Source organism: Pogona vitticeps, chromosome 4 (assembly GCF_051106095.1).
Source record: "Pogona vitticeps strain Pit_001003342236 chromosome 4, PviZW2.1, whole genome shotgun sequence".
Lineage (NCBI taxonomy): Eukaryota > Metazoa > Chordata > Lepidosauria > Squamata > Agamidae > Pogona > Pogona vitticeps.
In genome coordinates, this window is record NC_135786.1 from 183076587 (window position 1) to 183104356 (window position 27770).

Genomic DNA, 27770 nt, shown 5'->3' on the forward strand with positions numbered 1-27770 from the left:
GTGTGAAGCAGGCTGTAACTACCAGTATTAATAAGTGCCTCATTAAGGTTTGCTTTCATCAGGTGAGCTATATCACACCATATTTAAAAGGCTTACTTTAAAAGGAAATCAAACAGACTTACTGATCTGTTCTTCCTTCTTATCATTTTGTTTATTAGATGACAACTTTTATCTTGCTTTACTGTTTTATTTGTTCTCATTTTACTGATTAATTTACTTATGTTGTTGTTCTACAGGGCTTTAATTTGGTGAAAGGAGATATACATACATATTTAATTATGTGATGGTTTTTAATTATGTTAATTGAGTTGAGCATCTCATATGGAACAAAGGGGTATTGATCTGGTCATAAAATTAAGTTAATAAGCTTGATTGTGAGGTGAGTCCTAATGACAGGTCTGAATGAGATATGATCACCCAATTGTGGTGATTTAGGCTGTTATGCCATACATATCTACTTGGTAGCAAGTCCTATTAAAATCAACTTGGCTGCCTTTTAAGTAGACATGGTAAGATTGCCTTGTCAATCATGCTATAAGTGATATGGAGATTTTCTGCAACAAGAATACAAAGTTCCCATTCTTCATGGATTTTAAGAGAATTGCTCCCCATAGGCCACTCTCACTACAGTTCAACAAACCCAAAGCAATCTGTAGGCCATCTGTGCTCATTTCTTGGGAGAACACAGAAGAATGTTCACAAAAGAAAGGGCTTTTTGTTGGAGATTCAGATATTTCAATCATTTAAGCAAGCATGAAGGCATTTCTTCAATGCTATGTAATAATAACTTTCAGAATTTTATTTGGGATGCTATCATCCTTGTGTTGCTGAATTTGGTTGTCTCTGATTGTAATATAGAGCACTGTTTCAGGACCAGATCCAATATGTGGACAAACTTTCTGTTAGAGGGTTTTGGAATTCAGGAATTCCTTTTTTAGTGCATTAAAAGGAAAAGTGATCAATCTAAATGCTTCTAGGTTAAAGGGGAAGGGAGTCAACTTAACAGCTCGTGGATGGGGTAAAATACTCTTCTGTATTCGCTGCACACCATCCCAGGGAGGAGATACTGTATTTTTCCGTGTATAAGACTATACTTTTGTCTGAAATCTTTAGACTAAAAATTGAGGGTTGTCTTATATATGGAAGTAAGCCGAGGAGAGAACAAACACAAGTGGAGGGGAAAGCAGGAATCAAAGTGATCCTGCAGGGTTTTAATCCCTGCTTTCCTCTCCACTTGCTAAGCCTTAGCAAAAAGAAAGCAGGGATCAAAGTGCTGCAGGATGGCTTTGATCTCTGCTGTCCCCTCTGCTTACTAAGTCCCATGGGGCTTAGCAAAAAGAGAGGGGAAAGGATCAATGCAATCCCATGACTGTATAAAGGGATCAAAATGTTTGTGCAGTGACAGGATCACTTTGATTCCTTTCCCCCTCCTTTTGCTAAGCCCCACAGGGCTTAGACTGAAGGGAGAAAGCAGGGATCCAGGTGATCCTGCAGTGCTTTGATCCCCTCCCCCCTACACTTGTTAAGCTCCACTTAGATTTCTTAATTTGGGGTTAGAAAAGTGGGGGGGTCTTATACATGGGGCCATATTATACACAGAAAAATACGGTACATGTCAGACTGTCTATTTCCAAAACTTTCTCACACTGGAAGTTTACTTTCCTCTCTTCCCTCCTGCAGCCTACCCATCTGCTACAAGGAGTCCCCTAACCTCCCAGAGAAGATTTGAGAAGTGTACAGGGAGCCAAAAATAAACAAGGAGATTCTCTGTCTTTCTCTCTCCCACCCTCTCTAGCTGACAGAAGAACACTGTTGGTTACAACCCACGTTGACCTATTTTAGTGGAAAAATGGGATATTGAATTAGTTAAGTTAGTTAGTTAATTAATTAATTATATTTCTATGATAAATTAATAAATACATTTATATGATAATAAATTCTTTCTATTTTACTGTTATAGTTGTTGTTGGTAGAGGCAGCTGTTGCTTGTATTTAATTGTGAATATGTTTCTTCGGCTTTAATTATTAGGTTTTCATAATATTATACATTGTTTAAATCTTATAGTACAATAAGTCATTTTAAAGAGTCTTTTTCTAAAAGATTAGATGTAACCTGTGAAAGGAAGGAAGGACCTTTTGAACAACATAGTCAACATGACATAGAAAACTAGCCTGTATTTCACAGTTGGATATTCCTCCTGTCTGCTTTTGTTGACCTACTTCAGTTCCCTTTCCTGAAGCATATAAATTAGGGCTGCACAAATTATTCAACTGAATCCCAAAGCAAATCAAGCTGATCCACATTGGGACGATATTCTGTCCACATCAGATCATTCAAATGCCATTTGGATCAGTTTAGGGATCTAGACATCAAACTACATTAAATGTTGCAAAACAGCATCGTATGAAGAAGATACCATGGCAAAATAGAGTTGTGGAGCAGAAGCAGAGAACTGGACTTCGGTCACTGTCAGCTTTCCTTTCAGATTTGGAATAAGAATCTCACCAGCCCACTCTAGTCACAAAGCAAGATCATAAAAAGTATATAGTAATTTACTTTTCCCTCCCTGATACTCTTTCTCTTTGTTAGCAACAAGACCTCTTCTCTTTAAAAATATTTGTTAGAATTGTTGGCATTTTTGTTTTTACCGTAACATGTATTTCACCTTCCCTCACTGTAATTTCCTCAGGAGGCGGTGAGCGCTCCAATGCTGGAGGCATTCGAAAGAGAATTGGACAACCATCTGTCAGATCTGATATGATTTGGATTCCTTCATCGAGCAGGGGGTTGGACTCAATGGTCTTATAGGCCCCCTCCAACTCAGTTATTCTATGATTCTATGTAATCAACCTACAAATTGCCTTTCCTAACTCTTTCCCAATCATCTACTATTCTTCCTTTCTTTGTATATTTGTTGTTCACAAATGTGTGAGTCTCAATGTTGATCTCACTGTTGTTTGATCCTCTAACTGCCCTCCTACAAATTCATAGGGCTAGATTTCGGTCTATGTTGTTTGTTTACTGAATACGTTAGCACTATCTTTTTTTCTTCTCTCTGTCTGGACTCTTTGTGTATACCGTGTGCATGCCCCCTGTGTGTGTCAGTAATATACACTATTAGCAGCATTAATGGCACACATACACATTCTTTCACATTAGTTGTGAGTCTCACTCAGGAGCAAACCAAACTAATAGCCAGTCTGAATTGTCAGATTGGGCTCTGAACTGAATTGGAGCTCTTTCATAGCTCAAATGAAAGACTATGAGTCAGTTCTCAGGATAACATTCATATCAACTTTCAAAATAATAGGAAGCTCTGTTTGCATCAGAGGTGAAAGAGAAATAAGGTAAACTTCAAGGCCATTTTATTTATTTGTTTGTTTGTTTATTTATTTATTTATACATACCCCGTCTATCTGGTCAATACGACCACTCTAAGCAGCTTCCAGACTAGAAACATAACAAGCCACCTAAAGGACTCTATCTCAAATCAGACAGAAAAATAATTAAGAGATTATAAATATGTAATTCTTCATATGGATTATCCTGTTAGGTAAACTACAGGATCCATTTTCTTCTTGAAGAATGGAGAAACGGGTTAAGAGGAAAATATCCTGCATCTGCTTCTAATTGCAACACTCTAAGCCAGGCTTGTCCAACCTGCGGCCCAAGTCAGCTCATAATGCGGCCCAGTGCAGTTTTTTATTTTTAAAGAAATTCCAAAGTTTCAAGTTACACTGCCGGCGCTTGCAGCCAGAATGCGACCGGGGCATGTCACAACGGTGGGGGGGAGAGAGGGAAGGAAGGAAGGAGTGGGAGGGGAGGGGAGGGGAGAGGGGGCATGCGTGACTGCATTGTGCCATCCCCGTCAATAGGTGGACCCCCTCCCGGCCCCATAAAGCCACCGGAGTCGAAGCTGGCAGCCTCTGCTATCTGAGATCGCAGCTGCCGGCAAGCACGCTTGGAGCGGGGCTGCGGAGGATGCCTAGGGCTGCCCCCCCCCATGTGGCCCAAACCAAATTTGTGTGCGGCCCAAACCAAATTTTCATCTTCTAATGTGGCCCAGGGAAGGTGAAAGGTTGGACACCCCTGCTCTACGCTCTGTTTATTTTCCTCAGCGGAGTCATTGGTAAACAGCTATGCTGCTGAAACATACACATATGAAAGGGCTTTTCTAAAGTGACTTCTGGCTAGATATGTATAAACAAGTGCTGCTAACATAATCTTTAATTACATGCTTGTAAAGTTTATAGAACTATTAATGTTACCAATGACCTTGTAATCTTAGATGGAAAGTGTGATAGACAAAAAGCAGATATATTGTTGCCACCAAAATATATCAAAATATCAAAACATTATCAGAAAACATAATTAGGAGAGAAATGGAATTTGACTTACATTATACTAAAATGTTCAAGAGGGAATGAAACCTCTAGTAACAAAGCAGTGCAGCTGAAATAAATTAACTTACATTGTCCTTAGGATGGTGAAGCTGAATTGATATTCTGGAAGAGCTGTGTCCTTTATTGTAAGGTTTAAGCTTAACAATACATTCTATTCATACTGAAAAAAAAACTTAATATATCACAGACAGCACCATTTTTAAATCCTGAGGTAAATGGTGTGTGTGTGTGTTGGAGGGGGAGATTGCTTCCTCTTTTAAGATGTTGATAAGGATGCACTTACAGAGTGCTTCATAAATGAAAGCAATTTCCCCTATAGAACAAAATAGTCATGTGATATTTTTGAGACCAAGCAGATCTATACTGAGGGAGCAGACCTTTAATTGGTCAAATCAAGTTGAAACTGCCTTTTTTACAAAGAATATGCCTACATAAAATTATTTCTGTGATGGTTTTGCAAGAGGGATGACATGAAATGCTCTACCAAGTGCAGAATCTGGCATTGGGTTAGGATTTTGGACAGAGAAAGCCCATATTAATACCTTTTCCAGCTGTTCATTGGTGATTGACAGTTTGTGTCTACTGTGATTATACTTAAATGGTACACAAATTAAAATAGGAAGAGGACTGTAACATGTCACTAATTTGACCACCATCCTCCTTTGGAAGTTAAACCTACATTGTTTAGCACGTCATTCAGGCATCCTGATTCAAAATGTTTATATAATATGAACAATGTATGACGTTCTATCAGGTCAGAATGTTAGATGCTGTTGTGGTTTCCTGTTCAAAAAGGGAAATTACTGTTATCTCATTGTTTCACTATTTTGCATAAAATTGCTTTCTGAATAGCATTAATGTCTTTGTTAAAAATCTTTTCTCTTCTATTAAACTTCTTATGTATAACTTTGTTTCTGCTAGAGTAAGTACAGACTGATTCATATAAGCAGTTACAAGCAGAGAATTTCACCCAAGTCAAACTCTCTCTTTTTTCAGTCAGGGAAAGCCTGGTATGTACAGGTGTACATTTTTTCCCTATATCTGAAGAACAAGAGCAAGACAAAGAAATAGAAAATAAAGTAGTGTATGGTTTCCTTGTATGGAAGACATAATGTTCAATGGTATGTGTAGTTTGAAGGAAGAAACATATATTACAGACAGCCAGTGATTATAGCGAAAATAAATTAGCATTAGAGAGACGTGATTCAGGAAGACTTTCATATTTGAAAAATCAGACTTCGAAGGACTCTTGCAAATAAGTCCTGGAGACCAGTAAAAAAACGAAACAAGTGCAGAATTATAAGGATATAATTCTTCATATGGATTACCATTTTGCAAATGACATGTACAGAGACAATGATCTTTAAAAACCAATTGAAAACTTGGCTGTTTAGGCAGGCCTTCCCCTTAGTTGTTATTTGCTTTTTTTCTTTTTTTCCCCATCTTGAATAACTCCATTACTGATGTTTAATGTTATATTTTTATATTGTTGTTATATGTGTTGAAAGCTGCCCAGAGTAGTCAGCTGACTAGATGAGCAGAGTACAAATGCAATAAATGAATAAATGAATAAATAAAATAAATGTTCTCGGGCACTTTCAACAGAAGAAATTTCCTATCATAATGACCAATTATCTGTAATGTCTGTTTTTGTTCTGATTTTTAGTCCTACTTTGACAGTGAATCCTACCCATGAATGGATTCCTACAAAACTGAGACTTCTACTTAGTTCTTGTAGTAAATCTGGCCCTCCCTATGAATTCCTTTTGCATATTCACATATACCTTCTCTAAAAGGAATTGTACAACCCACCCAAAAAAAAAACCACACTAGGATCTGTACTGTGTTGTTTTAATTCTTCACAAAAACATTGACTTAAGAGACAGGAGAAGTGACACTGTTGCATTTTAGAAATTGTAGAGCAGCTCTTCACATGTGCATTCGTAGTTCATTATCATGTTCATGTTCATTGACTGAATAATTATATTTTGGACAAATTAGGAGTCACAGATGTCATGAATATTTTGATATTACATGCATTGACCAATGTATTCATGTATATGCTACCTGACATAGCAGAGTGGTGTTTTATAAATGGGTATCTGTTGGGATGTTCTAGCGATTTATTTGAAAGGAAATTTGTTGTAGCAGTTTTGTTGTAGCAGTTTTGCAAAATTGTGTTTTAAAAACCAGTTCACTTTTTAAATTTCTTCCAAACAAACACAGATTAGTTGTCGCTTTAATTTTCAGCTCTTGATATTTTTTCAAGTTTCCTCTTGCAAAAAGCACATGTCTAGTAAGCTTGTTGACTAAAACAGAGTTCAAATAAGTCAAATCTCTTAACTGGCTGTAAAGAACTGCAATTACCACTCCTCAATTTTCTATAAGAGATGTGCTGTTTTTTCTAAGAAAAAAATATTTCCTGAAAATAGCCATGTATAGATAAACACAGACGACTGCACTTCTCATTATTGAATCTACAACTGTCTGGATTTATCTGTCTCATCAGAAGGTCACGATGACAAGAAAGTGTATCCTGCGTCATCAGAGCTGAAATGCTACATTTTCTCAACTCTGTGTGTATTTGAGGTTTCTTTCTCTGCACATAGTCTGACAATTCTCTGCTCAAAACCACTTATTTTTATTATTAAAAATATGCTTTTAAAATATTTAATGTTTAAATATCCTTATAATTCTGCACATTAATGCTTAATTTAAAAAATAATTCTCAGTGGATGCCATATAGCCCCCTGGAGAGCTCTGGCACATTTTAAGGGGTTCACAGATTGTAAACAATTCTTCATACTCCACTGTATAAGGTTTGTTATGCAGCTTATACAATCCTGATATGGCCAGTATGTCTTTCATATTGTGTTTATGGCCATGGTAAAAAAAAGTTTGAGAATGTCTGTTTAAAAAAATGGAATAGTTTCCCTTTCTGTTACATTCATATGAACAAGTAAAATTAAACTAGTGTATTTTATGGTGTCTAAAACCTTCTGTCTTCTACCTTTCTGTTGTAGTTATTTTGGGCTGCATTTGTGCAGTTTATGTTTCTGCAGCTCTGGGTCCCTGCAGCCGAAATCTAGTGGTTTACTGCTAGAGTAATCTCACTGAATCAACAGAACTTGCAATTTTGATTCAGTGAATCTACTTTTGTTGGGATTAACAGTTGCATTTATTCCTATGAATCTGCTCATTGCACCCTCTTTCCTCTAAACCTGCCATTATGCTTTTGGCAAAATCCAGTGGAACCTCCAAAAATGTAATTATAATCAAGAATGTAAAAATTCCCTCATTGGATGAAATTAGGAGCACAAAGTACTGTATGGTTAAGTATATTTACTGTTTGCAGTAGTTCAGTTATACCATCCTTAGTTTATTATGTACTTTGCTGGAACTCAAATAGGAAGCTTATACATCATCAAATTATATGAACTTTATAAGCGCCTTTAATCTGACAAAGGAGGAGAGTAGAGAGTTATTAAATACTCAGCTGACTTGTACATTGTGAATCCTTTATTATTCAGATGCAGAACTCATATCCGACTGACTACAGAATACCTTTTCTGTGTAGTTAAAAGGACCTGCGGGAGTGAGGTACTGTATGGCTTCTTGACAGTGGCACCACTGTTGGAATTTGTGCTGCTGTACAGTGAGAACCTTATCTGGAATTTTACAATACTAAATTTGGAATACCACATGCATATATGAGCATGACTAAATGGGAACATCAGTAGCAGTACTTGGCATAAATGCAGAACATGCTGTGTAGGCTTCAAGTAAATGCAGATGAGCAGGAGTAGGTTTTGCAGATTTTAGTGATTTTTTTTGGTTTCTGGATATAATCCATTGAAAGAGCATAGATTTTGCATCAACCTATATAGCTAAATAGAGACTATAGCTGATAGTGAATGTAAAAAAATAGTCAATTTATGCATTTAAAGGTCACTGTTTGGGAAAGATGTGGAGAACAGAAGTTTACAGTTTTAATTATGAGAAACATATCCCTCCTTGGAGTTATTATATACAACAAAGGAAAGTTAAATTGGTGGGATATGGAATCCTCAGAAATAAATGGGAATGTTGAAAAATATTTGTTTAATGTAGTAAAAAGAAATACAATAAATCAGGTGAACAACCCTTTTTAAAGAAACATGTTAAATGTCTGGAATAGATATAAAAAGAAACATGTTAAATGTCTGCAATAGATATAAAAAAAATTATGTCCCTTTGTTGTTGTTTAGTCCTTAAGTCATGTCTGACTCTTCGTGACCCCATGGACCAGAGCACTCCAGGCCCTCCTGTCTTCCACTGCCTCCCGGAGTTTGGTCAAAATGTCCCTTTACTTCACCATTAAAATTAGTGACTAAAATAGAAAATTTCCCAGCAAACTTAAAGGGTTTAGATGATTTGTTTAAGGAGAAAAAAATTGCCAGATTGAAGGATTCGATGATTAAAAAGGAGATTGAAGGATCATATTATAGTTAAATTCCAAACTAATAAATTGTCATGGTATAATTACAGTGGTGCCTCGCATAGCGATCACTCCGTTTAGCGATGAAATCGCTTTGCGACACATTTTTTGTGATAGCAAAAGCTATCGCTTTGCAATGTTACCTATAGGGGGATTTCGCTTTGCGATGATCAGTTCCCTGCTTCGGGAACTAAGCATTGCAAAGCAACAATTTTAAAACAGCTGATCGGCGGTTTCAAAATGGCCACCGGGTAAACAAAATGGCCGCCCACTGTTTTCTGGGATGGATTCCTCGCTTAATAGGCAGCGAAAATGGCTGCGCTATGGAGGATCTTCGCTGAACTGTGAGTTTTAAGCCCATAGGAACGCATTAATCAGGTTTTAATGCATTTCTATGGGCTTTTTTTATTTCGCATTGCAACGTTTTCGTTCTGCAGCGATTTTTGTGGAACGAATTAACGTCGCAATGTGAGGCACCACTGTATATCCAATTAGAGAGCTGGACAAATGAATGGCTGAAAGCTAATGGCAAATGCAGAGAATGTACTAAGTACAAACAATTTCCATCATCACATGAAGACATGCAGAAAGATGCTTTGACGAAGGGAGTAATAAGTAAAATATATAACCTAATTTTGGAACAAGAGGAAAAAGAGATAGAAACAGAAGGTTTGAAATCAATTTGGGAAAATGGTTTATAGACAGAAATGAAAATAGAGGTTTGGATAAAAATTTGGAGGATCAGAGTTTTAAGATTAATGTTGTTAAGAATAAAGGAATTTTTAAAAAAAAATGTTTAAGGTGGTATATGACTCCAGTGAAATTGAATATAATAAATTCAGATTATTCTAAAACTTGTTGGAAATATGTTAAAGAAATTGGAACGTATTATATGTGGTGGGAGTGTAAACGAATTCAGAAATTTTGGAAACTGATTTTTAAGGAAATATGTGATATATTTGGAAAATATATTGAATTCAATTCTAAAATTGCTTTGTTGCCCATTTTTCATAAGATAGAACTTGATTATTGTTCGAAGGAATTTTCCAATTTTATAACAAGTGCTAGAATATTAATAGCTAGATTTTAGAAAGATAAAAATGATATTAAATTAGAAGATTGGTATAATGAAGTATGGGCATTGCATTAAGTGATAAACTGACTACTGAACTTAAGATGAAAAGAGGGGAAATAAGTTCAAATATTTTTTTATGCTATTTGGGGTAGATTTGTTGAATTTGTGTTAGTGAAAGGAAAGGGGAAAGCCTCTACACAACGATCAATACAATTTTGGAAATGAAGTTCATATTAAAAGTTTTGCTCCAAGGGGTCCCATGGGTATGGGGTGCATAGTAGTTTAGATTGTACAGAAAGTATTTTGTATTTGTTTTTGTTTTAAAAAAATATAATATATAAAAAGGAGAAACATATCCCTCCTTTGTTCTTGACAGTGTATGCATTATTTTGGCTGCATGCACTTCATGGATGTGTCAGGCAGGTTCTAAACACTCGGTAGAGAGTTTTGACCATGGAATATGCATGACAAGTTACTTTCGTAGTTACTATGATAATGAATACATTTGGAGAGTAAATTTGCATGGAATTTCAGGTTTAACAGTAAATTTCTTCATATATTTACTCCAAAATAAGTCTCACTGTATTTATTGAGGAGTTGCTTCATGTATAATAGCTAGCTGTAGGAGACACAAATTACTTTATGTCACTTTAAAAACATTACAATCTCTTGCCAGTCAGGATGGGAAGGAGAGGGCAACTTTCCTTCATCTCTTTTTTCAGTGGATTGTTCTTAAAAATGTCTACAATGACATGAGAGGTGTTAACAACAAGCTGAAGAACACAGATCAGGAACATAGTTCTCATCTGTGGATTGCTTGAGAATAAAAATTATTTATTAATTAATTATTTTATTTAGTAAATTTATATCCCACCCATTTAGACCACGTCTACTCTGGGCGGCTTACAATGGGATATCATACAACAATTAAAAACAACAATTTAAATCAGTAATATTACTATCATTCAAGATGAAAAAAGTATAGACGAAAATTAAATTAGAAAAGTAAGCATCAATTATTGACAGGACGGAAGGTCTGCCTAAAGAGCCAGGTCTTAAGTTGGCTCTTAAAAACACCCAGGGAGGGTGCCAGGCAGATCTTTGACAGGAGACTGTTCCAAAGTCGAGGGGGCACTGCCGAGAAGGCCCGGTTTCTTGTACTTTCTTTCCGGGCCTCCCTTGGCATTAGGCCCCTCAGCTGTCTTTCCTGGCTATAGCAAGTGATTTGAGTAGATCTATGTGGGAGAAGGCATTCTGCTAAGTATCTTGATTTAGGATCTCACAAATCCAATCCACCCCTAGACTATCTCATTTCAGTATCCACCAATGATGGGAAAACTCTGTAACCTTATGCCTACGTTTGTAACTAGGGCATCTTTCATGGATGTGGTTTCCCTCTTGGCTGAAAGGCGTCTTTATTCCATTATAATTCACCCCAATCAGAAGATCTCAGTGACCAGATTGGTCTGGATGTACATTGAGGATTTGTAAGTTAGTTTGCCTCTAAAATGCCCTTTTTCTACTGACTATTACAAAGATTCTTTTTTCTAGATAATGCCATATTAATGGCATACTATTTCTCTTTGACATGCACCTCATATTAAGAATTTGTTTGTGTTAAGAATTGCACTTCTGTACCTTCCTGATCCTCAGCAATGTATGCTCCAAGACTCTTTATAACATATAATACATGCAACATTCCAACAATTTCATTGTATTTAATATTGTTGTTTTTGTTGTTTTTGTTGAGACTTTCATTTCCTGAGAAATTCTCCTCCTGAGAATTTTTGTGTGGGTAAGGGCAACCGGACAAGTAGTTCCAGGAGACTGTTCTTTGAATTATCTGTTGTGTATCCTAATTTACAATCAATATGCAACCAATTGCACAAAAGACAACCCAGTGTAGAGACTAAACCACTTGTGCAATCACTATTCTGCTTTGTGTTTCAAGAGGATTCTGACTATTGATTCAGATCTTATGACAGTTGCTACCATTTCTAGAATGGCAGTTTATAGAATTTTACTATACATAGTCATAATCATAGCCTCATTCTCTTGCTTTTGGAATATAAAACAGACTTATAACTGATACAAAGACTGATCTTTGTATGTGCATAACACATCTGTGGAGAGTGACAAAATTAATGCAATATTGACATGACAGAGAAATAAATATTTATAACTAATGAATTACAACAGTTGTTGGCTGTTTCAATTAAATTTTAAAGATGTTGTATTATAGGAGTTATAAATGTTATAAATGGGCTTAAAGAATTAAAGGAAAATTCTTGGTCCTGAAAATGGAAAATTGAGAAGAAACATTGTGACAGCTCCTGTTCATACACTGATGAGTTTTCATTCCATTTTGCATACTTCTCAGACATTCTGCACCTGTCCTGTTCCTTCTTGCTTTTGTTATAATTTGGTAATTTAACATAAGAACCATGGGCCAACAATTGTGTGAATGATCAATAGAAATGAAACTGTTTGAAGGAGATTCTATGCCTCTTACTATAAGGATGCTTGTGCATGAGTGCATATTTCTGTTCTGCATAAAATGTAAAAGTCTCTACTCCATAAGAATTTTGCACATGTATAAAATTACATACTTACGTGTTTCTTAACTTTGCCCCAACCAGTCTCTGGAAAACATTAGCCCCTTCACTTGGAGATTAAGTGAAGAGGGCATCATCCGTTGACAGTGACACACCCTCATAGAAGGTAGCTCTAGGAGCTGCTGTGAATTATTGTGGAAACCTCTCCTCACCTTTCTTTCATTGGACACCTCTCAATCTCTTCTGTGAAAGAAGAAATCCCCCCTCTTGTGAAAGGGCAAGCCTAGATCTACCCTACTTCATACGTAGTAGGCATCCTTCAGTCTCGAAAGACTATGGTAATGCGCTCTGTATGGAGGACTTGGAACAGCGTCTAATGTGGCTGAGGAGGCCAATTCGAGAGTTACAATCTCTTCCACACTGAAGACAAATCCAATCTGTCCCCTGTCCAGCTCCCTGGTTTTGCTTCCTTTGTGACTTCCTCTTTGCCTCGGCCTGCTGGACAAGGGTCTCTTCAAATTGGGAGAGGCCGTGATGTACCGCCTGCCTCCAGGCTGAACGATCAGATGTCAGAGTTTCCCATCTGTTGAGGTCTATTCCTAAGGCCTTCAGATCCTGCTTGCAGATATCCTTGTATCGCAGCTGTGGTCTCCCTCTGGGGCGATTTCCCTGCACTAATTCTCCATACAGGAGATCCTTTGGAATCCGACCATCAGCCATTCTCACAACGTGCCCAAGCCAGCGTAGACGTCGTTGTTTCAGTACCCTACTTAGTTTAATGATAATTATGTGCTAATAAGTCCACCTCATGCTGAACCTTTCCTGGGTTTTTAAAATATGGAGTATTCAGAAGTGTTTCACCATTCCTTATTCTGGGGGCACTCTGGGACTGTGCACTTGTCCAAAGCTACACAGGCTGGATCTTCTCCCTGGGAGGCACAATGGGGAATTGAACTCCCAACTTCTAGCTCTACAGCCCGGTGTCCAACTCATGGTGCTATCCAGTCATCTCTTAACTAACTATACAATAACATTTTGTTATCCTTAAGACTAAATAAAGTTCTTTGCTTGTCATATGATAAATGGCAAATGTTGTAATGCAAATGACATTTTCATTGAGTTTACTCTAAAGGTTGGTTTGGATTATTATTTGTTTTGCAGTCAGAGAAAGGATAGATCTTCAGTAATAATCTGACCTCAATTCATTATGGGACCAACAATTTCAGTTAAAACTATCTTAATGCTTTTAGGTTCATAATCTCTTAATATTTTATGGCATTTACCTGGAAGCATTTTTATCATAAAACCCATTAGCAAAAGCAATCATATCCTCTTAAGGCTGCAATCCTGTGCACACTTACCAGGGAGTAAATGGCGTGTATCCAGTGATACTTACTTCTGGATTGACATGCCTTCGATTTCACTGTCAGTCAAACTGTGGAACTGCCATAATTAATGTACTCTGAAGTTAATTTTAGGAGTTTATATATAATTTTAGCCATGTTCCCTTGATATATTGATAACAGATTTCTAAAGGTTTGTTTGAGGTAATTGCTTTAGGACTGGTATGTATGTACATTACTTGATTTTTTGTTGATTTGTCAGGCCTGCTTGATTCTCAAAGGAACATGTGAATGGTTCCATTGTAAACTGAGGTGATAATATGAACACTCTTCATATAGCATTTAGTCAATACTAGTTCATTTTCAGCTACAACCTATGCCTGAACAGGTCCTTAGCCTAATCACTGGATGGAGTTAATGAAAAAGTAATTCAAATTCATATTAACATTTTAAACTGCTGAAGCCACATTTTTTTTTCTTCAGAGAGGTCCTGCTCTTCAAATAGGAAATAAAAAATAACTTGTCCAAGGTGCTCACAACTGTGATACAATTTGAACCTTAAATTTTGAGATTAAAAAAAAAAATTCTATGAACCGACATTGCAACCTGATGTTCTAGAATGAGGTAGGGAAATTGTAGATGGGGAACTGCATGTAGCCCCAAGAGCCCAATGATGGCCCTTCTTTCCTCATTTTTCTTTACATAAACTTTTACTTTATACATTCTAGTTGCCATAGGGAATAGTGCCATATTTGGGTCTCCCACTGAGCAGTTTAGCTCAAGGAACCCTTTTTTTCACAACCAGGAGTGACCTCCCTTTACCTTTGTTTTAGGCGGGAAAACACCTCATCCTCCACCCAAACCTCAAACAGCATGGGGAGGGGGAGATGCACAATTGTCCCCCATACCCAAAGGCCATGAATAGCCTTTATAATGATTTTGTTTTTTTTTAAAAAGGGAGTAGTCTTCTGAGGAACAGACGAGCATGACGTGTCACTCTCAGAAAAGTCCTCCAGGAAGGATAAATCTGTCGTTCCAGTACCAAATAGGACAGAAAAACTGCTCAGCCCTGCAGACACCAGACTCTTGTGGAGCCAGAAGCCTGAGTCTGTGAATGACAGGGTCTTGGAAGATAAGTCAGAGAAGAAGATGAGATCCTTCCCCAGTCTGTGGAAATGGAGAATGTTGAAAGCACAAGCCTGGCTTGAGGCCTTGAGGCAAAGAACTGAGCTGCAGGGAAGGACTAAGAGAAAATAGTTTTGTTTTGTTTTTTGCAGGAGGATTGTCTTCCCCCCCCCACCAGGGAGACCCATGAGCCAATGTTTGTGGCTGTGTTCTTCCCACTGCTGCCCAAACATCTGCAGCTGAGTGCCAAATGGTGCTCCAAAGCCTTCAGCTGGGACTGCAAACTACTGGAGACCATCATGTCTGTTGGCCTTCCTGCTTCCTATGTGCCTAGAACTGGCTGCTGGTTCATGAACTGTGCCTCTCTGCTAGACTGTTAAACAGCACCTTTGAACGTCCCTTGCCAATTGTGGCAGATATTGCTTGGTTGTACTGTCTGGAGTGGAACTGGAATGCAACTTTGGATTTCCTTATCCTGGTTGTCTATTTCAGTAAGCACTTCAGTGCCTATCTCTTTTGCTTTGTCTTCTCTCTGGTGTGGGGACTCCCTGGAGTGAAGCCATGCCTGCTGTTCTCAATGAAGAACAGGACAACATGTATCCTCCATACCTCCAGAACACTGAAAATTATAATACAGTACATCCTTGAGTTTCTATTACTGTTATCTGGACTCAAGCTAAAGGGCTGGTCTAGGACTTCATAATGACCCAGTGTGATGTAGCAGAAAGAATGATGGACGAGGACTCGGGGAGTCTGGTTGAAAATCCTTGCTCAGCCATGGTAACTCACTGGGGGAGTGGAAATGGCAAATCGTTTCTTAAATATCTCTTTTACTTTGAAATCCCTATTAGGGTAGCTATAAGCAGGTTCCAACTTACCAACACATAACAATATTCACTTAACTTGCATTGATTTTAGTAGGTCTACTTTAAGTAGATCTAATTCTGGATCCAGCCTAATATCTTGACCAGCAAGTCACCTCTCATGATTTTAGTAAATTCTCTAAACATATGACTAAATCTTAATCTATGATGTATGCTTTTTCTTTTCTTTTCTCTTCTCTCTCTCTCTCTTTTGGAAGAGAATGCCAGGACATTCACATCATGTTCCCAAATGCTAAAACTGTCTATCCACCTGTTACTGGCAGTTCTGAAGAAGATAAACAGCTTGTTAGGGTGACAAAACTCATCAATTCTTTCAGAAAGGAAATTAGTTTTAGTAGTGCATGTAAATATATACCATGGTATTCCCTTTAAGTGGAAATTAAAAAGTTTTATGTAATATTACTCATAAAGAATAAACATAGATGTTTCAGAGATCATCCTATTTGCACACAGAGATAAGTGCATTCCTAGCAAAACTTGGAGAAGTTATATTTATAGATTACAGTTCTCAGAATCCCCAAACATCATGTTTCTTGTGTGATGCCTCTGGGAACACACAAGACAACTAGATACCTGTCTCCTGATACCCCTCCCCTGCACCTGGCATTCTACCTTCCTTTTAAGCCTGGAGATTGTACATCTCCATCATGACTTGTAACCTGTGATGGACTTTCACACTTGTCAAACAAGCTAGTGTACTTCTTCATACATGAGAGTATCTGAAATATTTGCCATACAGTCCCTTTCTTTCATGCCTAAAGAACTGGACTTCTCCATGAAAGCTCACGCTATAACATAGCAGTTAGTCTTTAAGGTGCCACATTTTTGTCTTCTTTATTTTTATTTTATTTGTTTTGTGCTTGCTTGACAAGCTTAAATAAAGATTTATGTATTGGAGATTCTTATTCCAAGCCCAAAGAAGCCAATTGCTATGGTAAATTCATTAAAATAATGACATCACATGAAAGATTATTAACAAACCATTCTTATATAGTTTCTTCTATTAACAAGTGATCAACCTAAGCCATATCAATTGCTGTTTTGTGTCTGTTTTCTGACAGCATAAAATTTATCTAATTGGTTTTATAAAATTATTTCTTTCCAAGTTAACATTAATATCCTGTATGATCTGAAAAGCATATGTGTGTACTGTACGGAAGGGATGAAGGAAGTATAAAACTAGTACCCTGATAATTACATGAACTGTAATACTCTGCTGTTGACTTTACAGATATTTTGATGCATGCAAGTAAATTATGAAATTGAAGGACATGAGTTTATTCTGTGAGTCATGCTGACTAGCAGAGTTCAAATTCAGATGGCCAGCAGAATCAGTAATTGGCTTGACTGCATTTTACAGCTATTCTAGTCATGGTAATTATAGAAGGCAACAACTGAATACAGAGATGTGGGTCTGGTACAAAAGAGTTTGTGGGTGTAAAGAGCTGTGCATGAGATGTGCTAAGAAAGAAGAATATGTAATGTGACTTCGCAGTAATATGTTAATATGTGTCAGTGCTGTGTGCCATCATGTTTCATCTGACTAATAGCAACTCTTGTAAGATTTTCAAGGTATGTGAGATATTTAACAAGTGGTCTTACCAGTGCCATCCCTGAATGAGTTTCCATGCCCAAGCAGGAATTTGAGCCCACATCTCCTGAGTCCTAGTCCCTTGTTCTAGTCATTACAGCACACCCAAACTCTGAAATAGGAATTTTGGAACACGAAGTGGGGGCAGATGTTGGGATACTTGGACCACTTGATTAGCACTTTGATCAGAATCGTATTGGAATGTTACTCCGAAATAAGTGAAATTGTTTAAGCTGTGGGGAGAAATTGCAACCAATTAACAAGTTACCAATCATGTGTCTGGTCATGTGCTTGGTTGCATGCCAGTTTGTGAGTGGCATATTTTTAATTAGTTGCAATTCAATGCTGCAATTTACTTGATTTCTTTTCCTCCAGAGCAAAACCCCAATAGGGCCCTGACTGTCGTGCATGGCAGACAGGTAGACAATATGTTGTTCACGTTAGAGGAGGGGATAATAAATGTTTTAGAAATGCTTTCAAAGGGTCATAGCAGATGATATATGGGAGACATGTGAATTGCTACATGGTGAGCTAAATGAAAACCACTGCAGATCTGCTTCAGAGATGGCTAATTTCAGCAGAGAATTGAGAGAGAAGGAATGGCTTAGAGCTTTTTCCCTTCTGTATTTTCCTCTGCTAATCTCTTTCCACTAGCTACTTTTTGTTCTACAAGGCAAATGATATTTGACCTGCCCAGTTAAGATTTAAAAAAAAAAAATACAGTATCTCTCCCTTAAACATCCTTTCTTTCCTGCCAATTAATTGCCCAAAGCCTACCTCAACCAAAAGGTCTTTGTCTGCTAGTTGAAGGACAGCAGGAAAGAGGCAAGCCTAATCTCCTTGGAAGACAGTTCCAAATTCTAGGAAAAGGTGCCCAGAAATCTCTCCCAAGGTTTCCCACGAAGGTGTTAAATTTAAGCTGTGTTTTGACATAACACAGCTTAAATTTTAAGAAAGTGGAAACTTAAAGACTCAGGAGACTCTATCAAGGATCTTGTATTTGAGGTCAGTGGGTAACTGATGTTGGCTAGTTAATACAAAGTTGCATGTTCATGTCCATAAAAGGATTAAGTTACCCGCCTGATACACCTCTGCTGGCGTTAATACCTTTGACCTAATTTGTGCATAGGTGACAAGATAGCCAGAGAAGTCCAGCTTTGCTAGTGTTACTGCTATTTCTGTTCAAGGAACAAGAAACACTTAGACTAGATAACAGTTTTCATCTAAGAGTCCTGATTTGTTATGAGTATCTCCTAAGAAGTGCAGGGGAGGAAAAAGGTGACAAAATGTTACTTTTAATAAGAAAGATTAAAAGTAAAACTATTGGAAGGCTTGTTTGTTTCTGTGTGTGATAGGTGTGTGTTTGTTTCCTATTGACAGATTGCAACAAAACTCTCTCCAAAGCATAAACAGGTGATGAAAAGTACTATCAACTCTCTTTGGGTCCTGTTGTAAAATAACACAACAAAAGCAATTAATGGCAAGTAGATGAGAAATAGAGGAAGTGTCACAAGATTCTTGCTTGAATAATCAGTAGAGATGGGGATGACTCACCATTTTGGCGACTCGTCCCACTTCATAAGTCGTCAAAAGTTGACGACTCACGAAGCATGAAGTTGCCTCCATAAAGTGACGAATAACAACATTATTTGTTGATTCGTGGTTTTTTTTTTGATAATATGAAGGATGAATAAAAATGGGTAAATATTTGTCTCTTCGTATTCATGGAGGTCTCTGGAACCCATGAATATGAAGGGATGAATATTTAACAAATCGGCTATTTTTGTTGAAAAAGCCAATCCATTTTAATATTTGTCCCCATCTCTAATGATCAGTCTTTTTCAGAACTCTTAAAGAGAATAGGCTCATGCCCACTTTAGACAGCAGCTCATATTCCACATAATTTTGTTTATTTTGTCTGCTATTAGCACCTCAGTGTGAGATAGGAGAAATTTGTATAGGGGAAGGTTGATTAATCTCTGCCAAGAATAATAGCAAGATTAAGGACAATTATATTTATGCAACACTGATGAAACAATGACCCTCTAGTACTGGCAAAGTTGCTAAATATGTTAGCATACAAAAGAATTGTCATAAAAGCAACTCCTTATTGTCATTTAAGCCTGAATGAAAGTTAGTTATATGTTGTTTATGTTATAGGCAAGTACTTTTAATTGTTACATATGATTGCATTTCAGAACAGCCGAGAATCAAATATCACAAGTGATCTTCTGTATCTTAACCTCCTAAGAAGTGGAAATGGAAAACTGACTACAGGAGGTATGGCATGTATGCATTTATCTTGTTTACATCACTGTAAAGATTTGTTCAAAAATATAATGATCCTTTCACAGACAGCTGCCATGAGTGCCATTTCTTGGTGGAACAACAGAGTAAAAATCAGTAAATACACCAATGTATTACATCTCTGCTTTAAAGTTTCTGAAGATGGCTTGTAAACATGTTTCCATTGAGAACATAAGGACCAGGCACCTGGCTGGATTATAACTTGCAAATTATAAACCTTGAGCAATTGATTTTCATTTTCCACCAGTGTGGTCTGGTTTCATGCTTTTCTCAGACATTGCAGTAGGCACATTTATAATGTAATGACAAGTAGTCTAAAGGCTATATTTATCTCTCTGCATCTGGCATTTGATATTTTCTCATTATTATTCACATCATGGTGGATCTTAACTGTGATCAATGTTCTGTTTTTCTCTCGTTCTCTGAAATGATGCTGTTTCTGATGATAAGTCAGTGTTACTGAGGATAATGATGCAGTGACATGGTGGAATTGTACTACTGTAGATCCTAAGCACTAACTTGCAAGCACAGCAGTTCATAGGTTCATACAGCATAATTAATTGAACTTGGTTTTAGTGCAACTACACAATTACATCCCTAAAGATGTAAGGACATTTAATTTTACATGCCTTATGTTCTCCCTTCAGCCAATAAAAACATCAGCTTTAGATGTGTGTCATGCTTTATTTCACCATAGGGATTTTCTTCCATAGACAATGAGCTGCATTTATCAAAAGTACTGTTTGATAATCCCAGGAGCATTCTTAATTCTAATCATTTTATCTCACTGACTAACGAGGTTCAGTATATCTTCTTAATTGATTGCAGAGGTATCCTCCTATCTCCAGGCTTGCTGGCATGGATTATAAATACTGTAATTTAAAGTGCAGAGATGAAAACCTGAGCGATCAGTAATAAGTAATTTTGATTAGTATTGAACACAGTATGAACATTACTGCTGCAGCTCTCTAGGGAGGAGAAATTCTCAGTTTTTCCATGGGTATACCATTGAAAAGTTTCCAACTCTTATATAAATAATATTTTGGACTATTTGTACATGCTGCTTGGCTGCCATGTTGTGACTTTCCACATAATTTGCAATAGCCATGGTGTGTTCTCTCCATATGTGGGTTGAGAGCCACACAGCAAATGATTCTAAGTGTTATGTGCCAAAGAAAGATAATTTCATTGTGGGGAGGCCATTTATAGCAGCAGCTGAGTATGGCAGCTGTAAATTTCTGCGTGCCACTCTTTGTTAAATGTTTCTCAACATGTCATGAACACATAAAGTACAGAGGAGGTGCAAGGTTAAATCTTTTTTATTGCCTTGAGCTTTCAATGAACAATAAAATGCAATTATGTTTTATTTAGGCTGGTTGCTTGCTGTTTATCTGATGCATTGTTGGGGAATGTTGCTTTTTAGTACTGCTCTTTGATATGTGTTGTTTTTGTCTGTTTGCATTTCTAAAAGTCTTTTGCTTTATTCTATAAATTAGTAAATGACCATATTTAGTTGAGAAATACTGCATCCTTAATTTTTTTCTCTTTTCAATTAAATGTGGTTAAGAATTATATGAAAGCACAGTATTCAATACTATCCAGTACTGCAGGAAGCCCAATATGGAGAATAATACTAGTACAGTGGTGCCGCGCATAGCGAGGTTAATCCGTTCCGGATTAACCCTCGCTATGAGGAAACATCGCTAAATGGGACGCAAAATGCCATTGGAACGCATTATACTTAGTTTAATGCATTCCAATGTCTTCTATACTCACCGTTAAGCGAAGTTTCCTCATAGCGCCACCATTTTCGCCCCCTCGGTAAGCGAGGGCAGGGCGCGAAAATGGTTGCAGCGGCCATTTTGGGTCATCCAGCGGCCATTTTGGAGCCGCCGAACAGCTGATTTCCCAGCGTCGCAATGCAAAGATCGGTAAGCAAAACGCTTACCGATCTTCGCAATGCGAGTTTTGGCCATAGAGGCCATCAGTAAGCGATCGCATTAGCAATCTCAAAAAAGAGATCGCTATGCGATTTCGTCATTATATGGTGCGCTTGTTAAGCGAGGCACCACTGTATTACCTCTAATCTATGTTTGAAATTGCTGTAGAGTTCATAATTTTGGAATAGTAACAGTATCAGCAATTCAGTAAGGAGAGATGCTAGAATTATTACTAATATTGGTATTAATATTAGAAGTATTGAATTGATTTGAGCTAGTGTACTGATATTATTAAATTAAGTGCAAGTCATAATGCCTAAATGAAAAAAGGTGTTGACAAGTTTTCAGTTTTGTCCTTTCATCATAACCCACATCTCCACATTGGAAACATGAATATTTAAAATCATGATAGGTTTTATGGTAGAAGATGAGAACAACACAGGCTGCCATCAAAAAGATCACCAGAAAGAGGAATCAAGCTATTGAGTAATCCATTAAAAATAACTCTTTTTTTTTTGTATAGTCATTCTATCCAGAAACAGATGTCTTTAGTATTGTATAAAGAAGACAGAATGTTGAAACTTTTCCAACTCTTATATAAATATTAGAGATGGGCATGAACTGATTTGTCCTGGTTTGTCCCAGCTTGTAAAGGCAGTAGTACAGGTGCTTTTGCTCTCCCCTCCGCTACCTCCTCTAACACAAACAGCCACTCACTGGACCCAGCTTGCTTGTTTTTCTCACCTCCTCAACTGATTTTCTCATCCCAGGAGCAGCTCGGGCTTCTCTGCCTTGTCCTCTTGGCTGATCTCCCACTCAGGGCGGGGGAGAGAAATTGTGTTGGCCAAACATAGTTGTTTCCCCTTTCATGATTTGTTTCCTTCCCAACAATTCAGAGAAACCAACTGTAAATTCCCTCTCTGGTTTTTCGGAAAAGAAACAAACCAAAACAGAAGAGCACCCATGTTGGGATAACACATTAAACAAACCACGGAGCAAACTATTATGATTTGTTTAGCTGCTGCTGCTGCTGCAACACATAGGAGTAGTTGAAGAATATACCAGTACACTGCTGATAGCCAATAAGTCAAGTTCTCGTACTTCCCTGACTTACCTTATCACTCATACCCAGACAATGCATTTCTCAGCTGAATTAAATGTTACTATTTTTAATTTATTCAGTTAGAAAGAAGAATAAAGGAAATCCCAGCTCTCCCTCAAAATTACATTTTCATTAAATCTTGTCCATCTTTCAGAAGCCATCCTGGAACCATCCTTAGAAAAAGTATGGCTTGATTGTTCATAAGAGTAAACTTTGTTCAGGTTGTCATGCATCGCCTGCTTCCTGCGAGCACTGGAGTTGTCACACCCATTTCCACCTGCATGCCCATGAAGCCCCTGCCATCCCAACACAGTTTAGTCCTTGTAGGTATTCCTTGAGGAAGTCTTTATAAGAACTCATTTTGATTCTTAATTCTCTAACTTAATGAGATTTGTAGGCAATTATGGTTTGGCAAATACCTTCAGACTCTAGTATTGCAGTAAAGTCAACATGAATGTTTTTAACTAGTGAGGTTGTGTATGTGTGTGTGCATGCTTGTATATGTTCTTGTGTGTATACTCTTATGAAGTGTGTCAAAAGCTGCCAATATAGAGATTGCAACAGACAAGATACTGTGTGGGAGTATGGTTCGACTATGGTTCAGGCGTTATCTCTTAATGTATACTGTCCATATGTAAAGAGGAGTGCTCTAGCTGCACCCTACTGTTTTTCAGTTTTGTCACCCTCTCACATATAGAAAATCATGATCTTGACCCCCAGGGCCAACTCCCAGATAAGAGTCCTCCCTCTTAAGACGTGTCACGCTCCTCATGTAAGAGGGAGAACGTGTAAGACAGGGATATAGCACTATATCATTTCTACTCATAGTAAGTATACATGAGTAGACAACACTTTGGTATGCAACTTGTTCATACTGTACTAAGCCATCCTTCTATGGCTAATTGCCATTGAACAGGCTGGGGTTATATGGTCATTAACTCTGGAGTAACTGAATGAATGTTTCTGGAAGAGGAGACATTATACGGTTCACTCCATTTTCTAGTGCACTTGAAAGGCAGCTGCTTTCTGGCAGCTGGAAAGCAGCAAGGAAAAACACAATAGCCCCTAAATCAGACATATACTATATGCACAGATGTCCACCAGCCAGAAGGATGGTAGAGACGAGTTCTTTCTGGGACCTACAATCTTCCAATGGTTAATGACCTGCACAGATACACTCCTAATTTTTGTGAATGCATAGCAGATCCTTGAAGCTACTAAACTGTATTGAATTGTGAGATTTAGGAAGGACCAAGTCAGGAGAAATTGAGAGGAAATGGACATCTAGTTTTAACAAATAAAAGGCCCTTAATTTTGTTACTTTACTGGAAATTGCCTTAACTCTGAAGTCATGTTTGTTGAACCACTATAATCAAAATTGCATTAACTCTATGGAAACACACATCTGTCTAAATGTCTGTGATCGGGGTGGGTGGGTTTAAAGACCTAGCTGAGGTCTATAAATGCAGAAATGAATCTATGTGATCATTAAAAGAGAAATCTGTGTACACAAGCAGCTGCCAGGTCTAAAGTTCATGCATAACTCCTTTCAAGATGTGAGATAAACTTGCACTGATATCACAGCTGCTGCTTTAATTCTCTGGAGGAATCCTTTCAAAAATTTTCAAAGATTCTTTTGGTCTCTGTGTTATCACTTTTTCCTCCATTTACCCATATTTCCTTCGGATTAGTTGTATACAGTGGTGCCTTGACTTACGAACGCCCTGACCTATGAACAATTTGACTTATGAACTGCTCCTGCTGCACAATTTTGCTTTGCCAGAGCTTTGACTTAAAAATGGAAAAAGGTAGGGGGGAAAGGCAGGAAATTCAAACTGTTGGTGGCAAAGAGGCTGCTTCTTTGTAGCTCTTTTGCCCCAATGGTTAGAGCAGAGGGTCAGAGAACTTTTTTACTCCTGCGGTGCAGGAGGAGGAAGGAGAAGCCGGGCGGCTCTGGATTGCCGCTGGGCACAGGAAGCTGGTGCGCTCCCTGCCCATACCTGGCATGGGTCTACTTGTGAGTAACTGTCACAGTAAGTGCAGGTCTACTCATGAGTAAGAACCACCAAAGGCCCTGGGCTGGGCTGCTGGGCTTTGGAAGCCCTGGAAGCCTCCGCAGAAGCAGCTGAAACCCTGGCCCGGTAGCGGCGGTGGAGGTAAGGTGCTGCTTTTTCCTTTAAAAAAAGTTGTTCTGGGTGGGTTTTGGAGGGTAGGTGTGAGCTGGGGGGGTTACGTGTCTCTCTGTGTGTGTGTGTGTGTGTGTGTGTGTGTGTGTGTGTGTGTGTGTGTGTGTGTGTGTGTGTGTGTGTGTTTGTGTTTTGTTTTTTGTTTTTTCTGTCCCAGTGTGGGAGTTGCTGTTTATTTTCAATGCATTCCTATGGGAAATGGTGCTTTGACTTACGAACGTTTTGACTTACGACCACCGTTCCAATACAGATTAAGTTCATAAGTCAAGGCACCACTGTATCATGGTCAAGATTTTAGAGAGGAGTTTCCATTCTTGTATGCTTCCATTGTTTCTTGTATGGTTTGGTGACAGAACTTAAACATTTCGACTTACGAACAGATCCGGTTGCAACATTTTGCCTCGACTTGTGAACGGAGCTTCCACTTACAAAGAGAAAAAAAAGGCAGATTTCTATCTGTAGGTGACAATGAGGCTGCTTTGTACTGTAGCTCTTTCTGCAGTTGGAGAGTGTGTCATCGTTCAAGGCTTGGGAGAGCCTCCTGCTGTGGAGTGTCTCTCTCTGTGTGTATTTGTGTCTACAGGGAGGTAAGCTGCTGTTTTCTCCTTTTAAAAAATTGTTCTGGGTGGGTTTTGGCTGGGGCGGGTATGTTTCTGGGCTGTGGTGTTGGTGGCTTTGGTGTTTGTTTCTGGAGGTTTTTTTCTTCTTAAACTTCAGCAACGGAGGTGGCTTTACTTTTTGTTTATGGGTTTCTTCTTCTTCTTAAACTTCAGCAACGGAGTGCCTTCCGACCAGGCTTGCTGTGTTCTTTTTATTTTATTTTGTGTGTGTGTGTGTGAATTTTTTTCCTTCAGCTGGAATGGATGCATTTCTATGGGAAATGGTGCTATGACTTACAAACATTTTGAGTTACGAACACCATTCCAATATGGATTAAGTTCGTAAGTCGACGCACCACTGTATTCTGGTTTAGAGCATAGAAAGATAATTCTGCAAAGACATTTGTGAAAATTCATATACCCAACAGGAAACAAAACAGCTCATTCTTAGTGTGTCTCCTGTCATCAACCAAATAGCAAGCCTAATATTTAGGACAAAATCTCATGTAATATGATGCATTGACAACATAGCATAAAATTTGATGTATTGCCGAGATTTAGATACCAATCCTCACATACATTGTCAGAATGATATGCAATAAAATAATGGACTAAAATAAGTTGGATACTGAAGCTGTATAAAATAAGCATTTAAATAAAACAGGTCAACTGAACTTAAACATTTTCATGAATGTTAAATAGCTCAAAAGACTAGGGGAAAGCAGAAGTATTCAGTTGGTGCCAGAAATGTATTTGGCATGAGAAAGAGACCAACAAACCTCTTTGTGGAGAGCATTCCAAAGATGAGGTGCCACCAATTAAAAGTCCACTCCCCAGAAAAAACCTAAGTCCCTTCTGAGTCACATTCTGAACTCTGGTGGGATTCACTGCCTATTACAGTGGAAAGGAATCTTTTTCGTGGCCTGTTCCTATGTGTAGAACTGATCCTTCTACAGTAATGAGTAGAGATGTTCTTGGGGGTATAAAAACATAGTGACGTATAGACATGAGAACACTCATGCCTCTGAGAAATCATTGTATCAAGGCAAATGTCTTCACAGTATACTGAAATCCTTATTGAGCTTGGTATTTTAAATTCATTATATAAATGTTTTGTGACTTCTGAAACTCTAGCTGCTCTATTTTAGGTACTTTGGGATTCTGATTGTACAAGACATCTGTTTGATAAATAAGATACTTTCGTGAATTGCTGGGGCTCTTACACTGCTGTAGCGGCTATTTGTCATTGTAAAGAATTATACATCACCATGAGAAGGAAAATTATACTGACGAGATTGCTGCAGTTTTCATTGTTATGGTGTAGCTGTTTTCCATGGGCCATCAAGTCCAGCAAGGAGATGTAGCAACATGTATTTGAAGAAAATTGCTCCTGATGCCTGCTGAATATTCTTTGTGAGTCTTACAAAAGTTGGAGCCCACAAGCAACCATTAAAAGGCATTTGATGCAATTCGGAATTCACAAAATATCTACATTGCTAATTTGTTTTGTGAAAAATGATTTTAATATTTGCTGTGTTCAGGGAAAAGGGATAAATTAGAACCTAAAACTTTGCATGCAAAATTATATTTATGTAAATAGGGTCAAAGAAGCAGCTGTCTTATGAGAAATAAACCTTTAGATTGAAAATAATATGCATTCTTCTATAATTTTCTGTGTAACTGAATGTAATAATTTGGGGAGAAGGGGGCCTTTTATAGATCAGTAACTGGTGAAAGAGCAGACACAGAGAGTAGAAATAAATCAGGGGAGGAGGTTAGCAGAAGAATCCCCTATGGACCACAGGTATTGGGACCAGTGCTTTTTAATTTGTTTGTAAATAACCAATGAACTGTAAATTGGCAAATGTAGTTCTGTGTAAGCAGGTAGAAAATAGTGCACTTTATAACAAAAATACAGTGGTGCCCCGCATAGCGAGGTTAATCCGTTCCGGATTAACCTCGCTATGCGGAATCGTCGCTAAACGGGTAGGGAAAATGTATTGAAACGCATTAAACTTAGTTTAATGCGTTCCAATACCTTGCTTACTTACCCGTTCAGCGAGGATTCCCCTTGCCGGCAGCCATTTTCTCACCCTCGCTAAGCGAGGGCAGGGCATCAAAACGGCTGCCGGCAGCCATTTCCGGGCTTCCGGCGGCCATTTTGGAGCCGCCGAACAGCTGT

The 27770-nt window shown here is 38.0% G+C and overlaps 1 protein-coding gene across 6 annotated transcripts in view; it reads left to right on the forward strand.

Moving 5' to 3' along the window:
* DLGAP1 (DLG associated protein 1) overlaps window positions 1–27770 on the forward strand; it is a 435006-nt gene that overhangs the window by 124797 nt on the left and 282439 nt on the right. For 3 of the 6 annotated variants that reach the window (XM_020794518.3, XM_072998818.2, XM_078391585.1), the window contains exon 3: window positions 19653–19734. The gene's annotated coding sequence lies outside the window, so the exon portion shown is untranslated. The remainder of the gene's footprint in view (window positions 1–19652; window positions 19735–27770) is intronic. The other 3 variants (XM_078391586.1, XM_072998819.2, XM_078391587.1) reach the window with 1 other exon arrangement.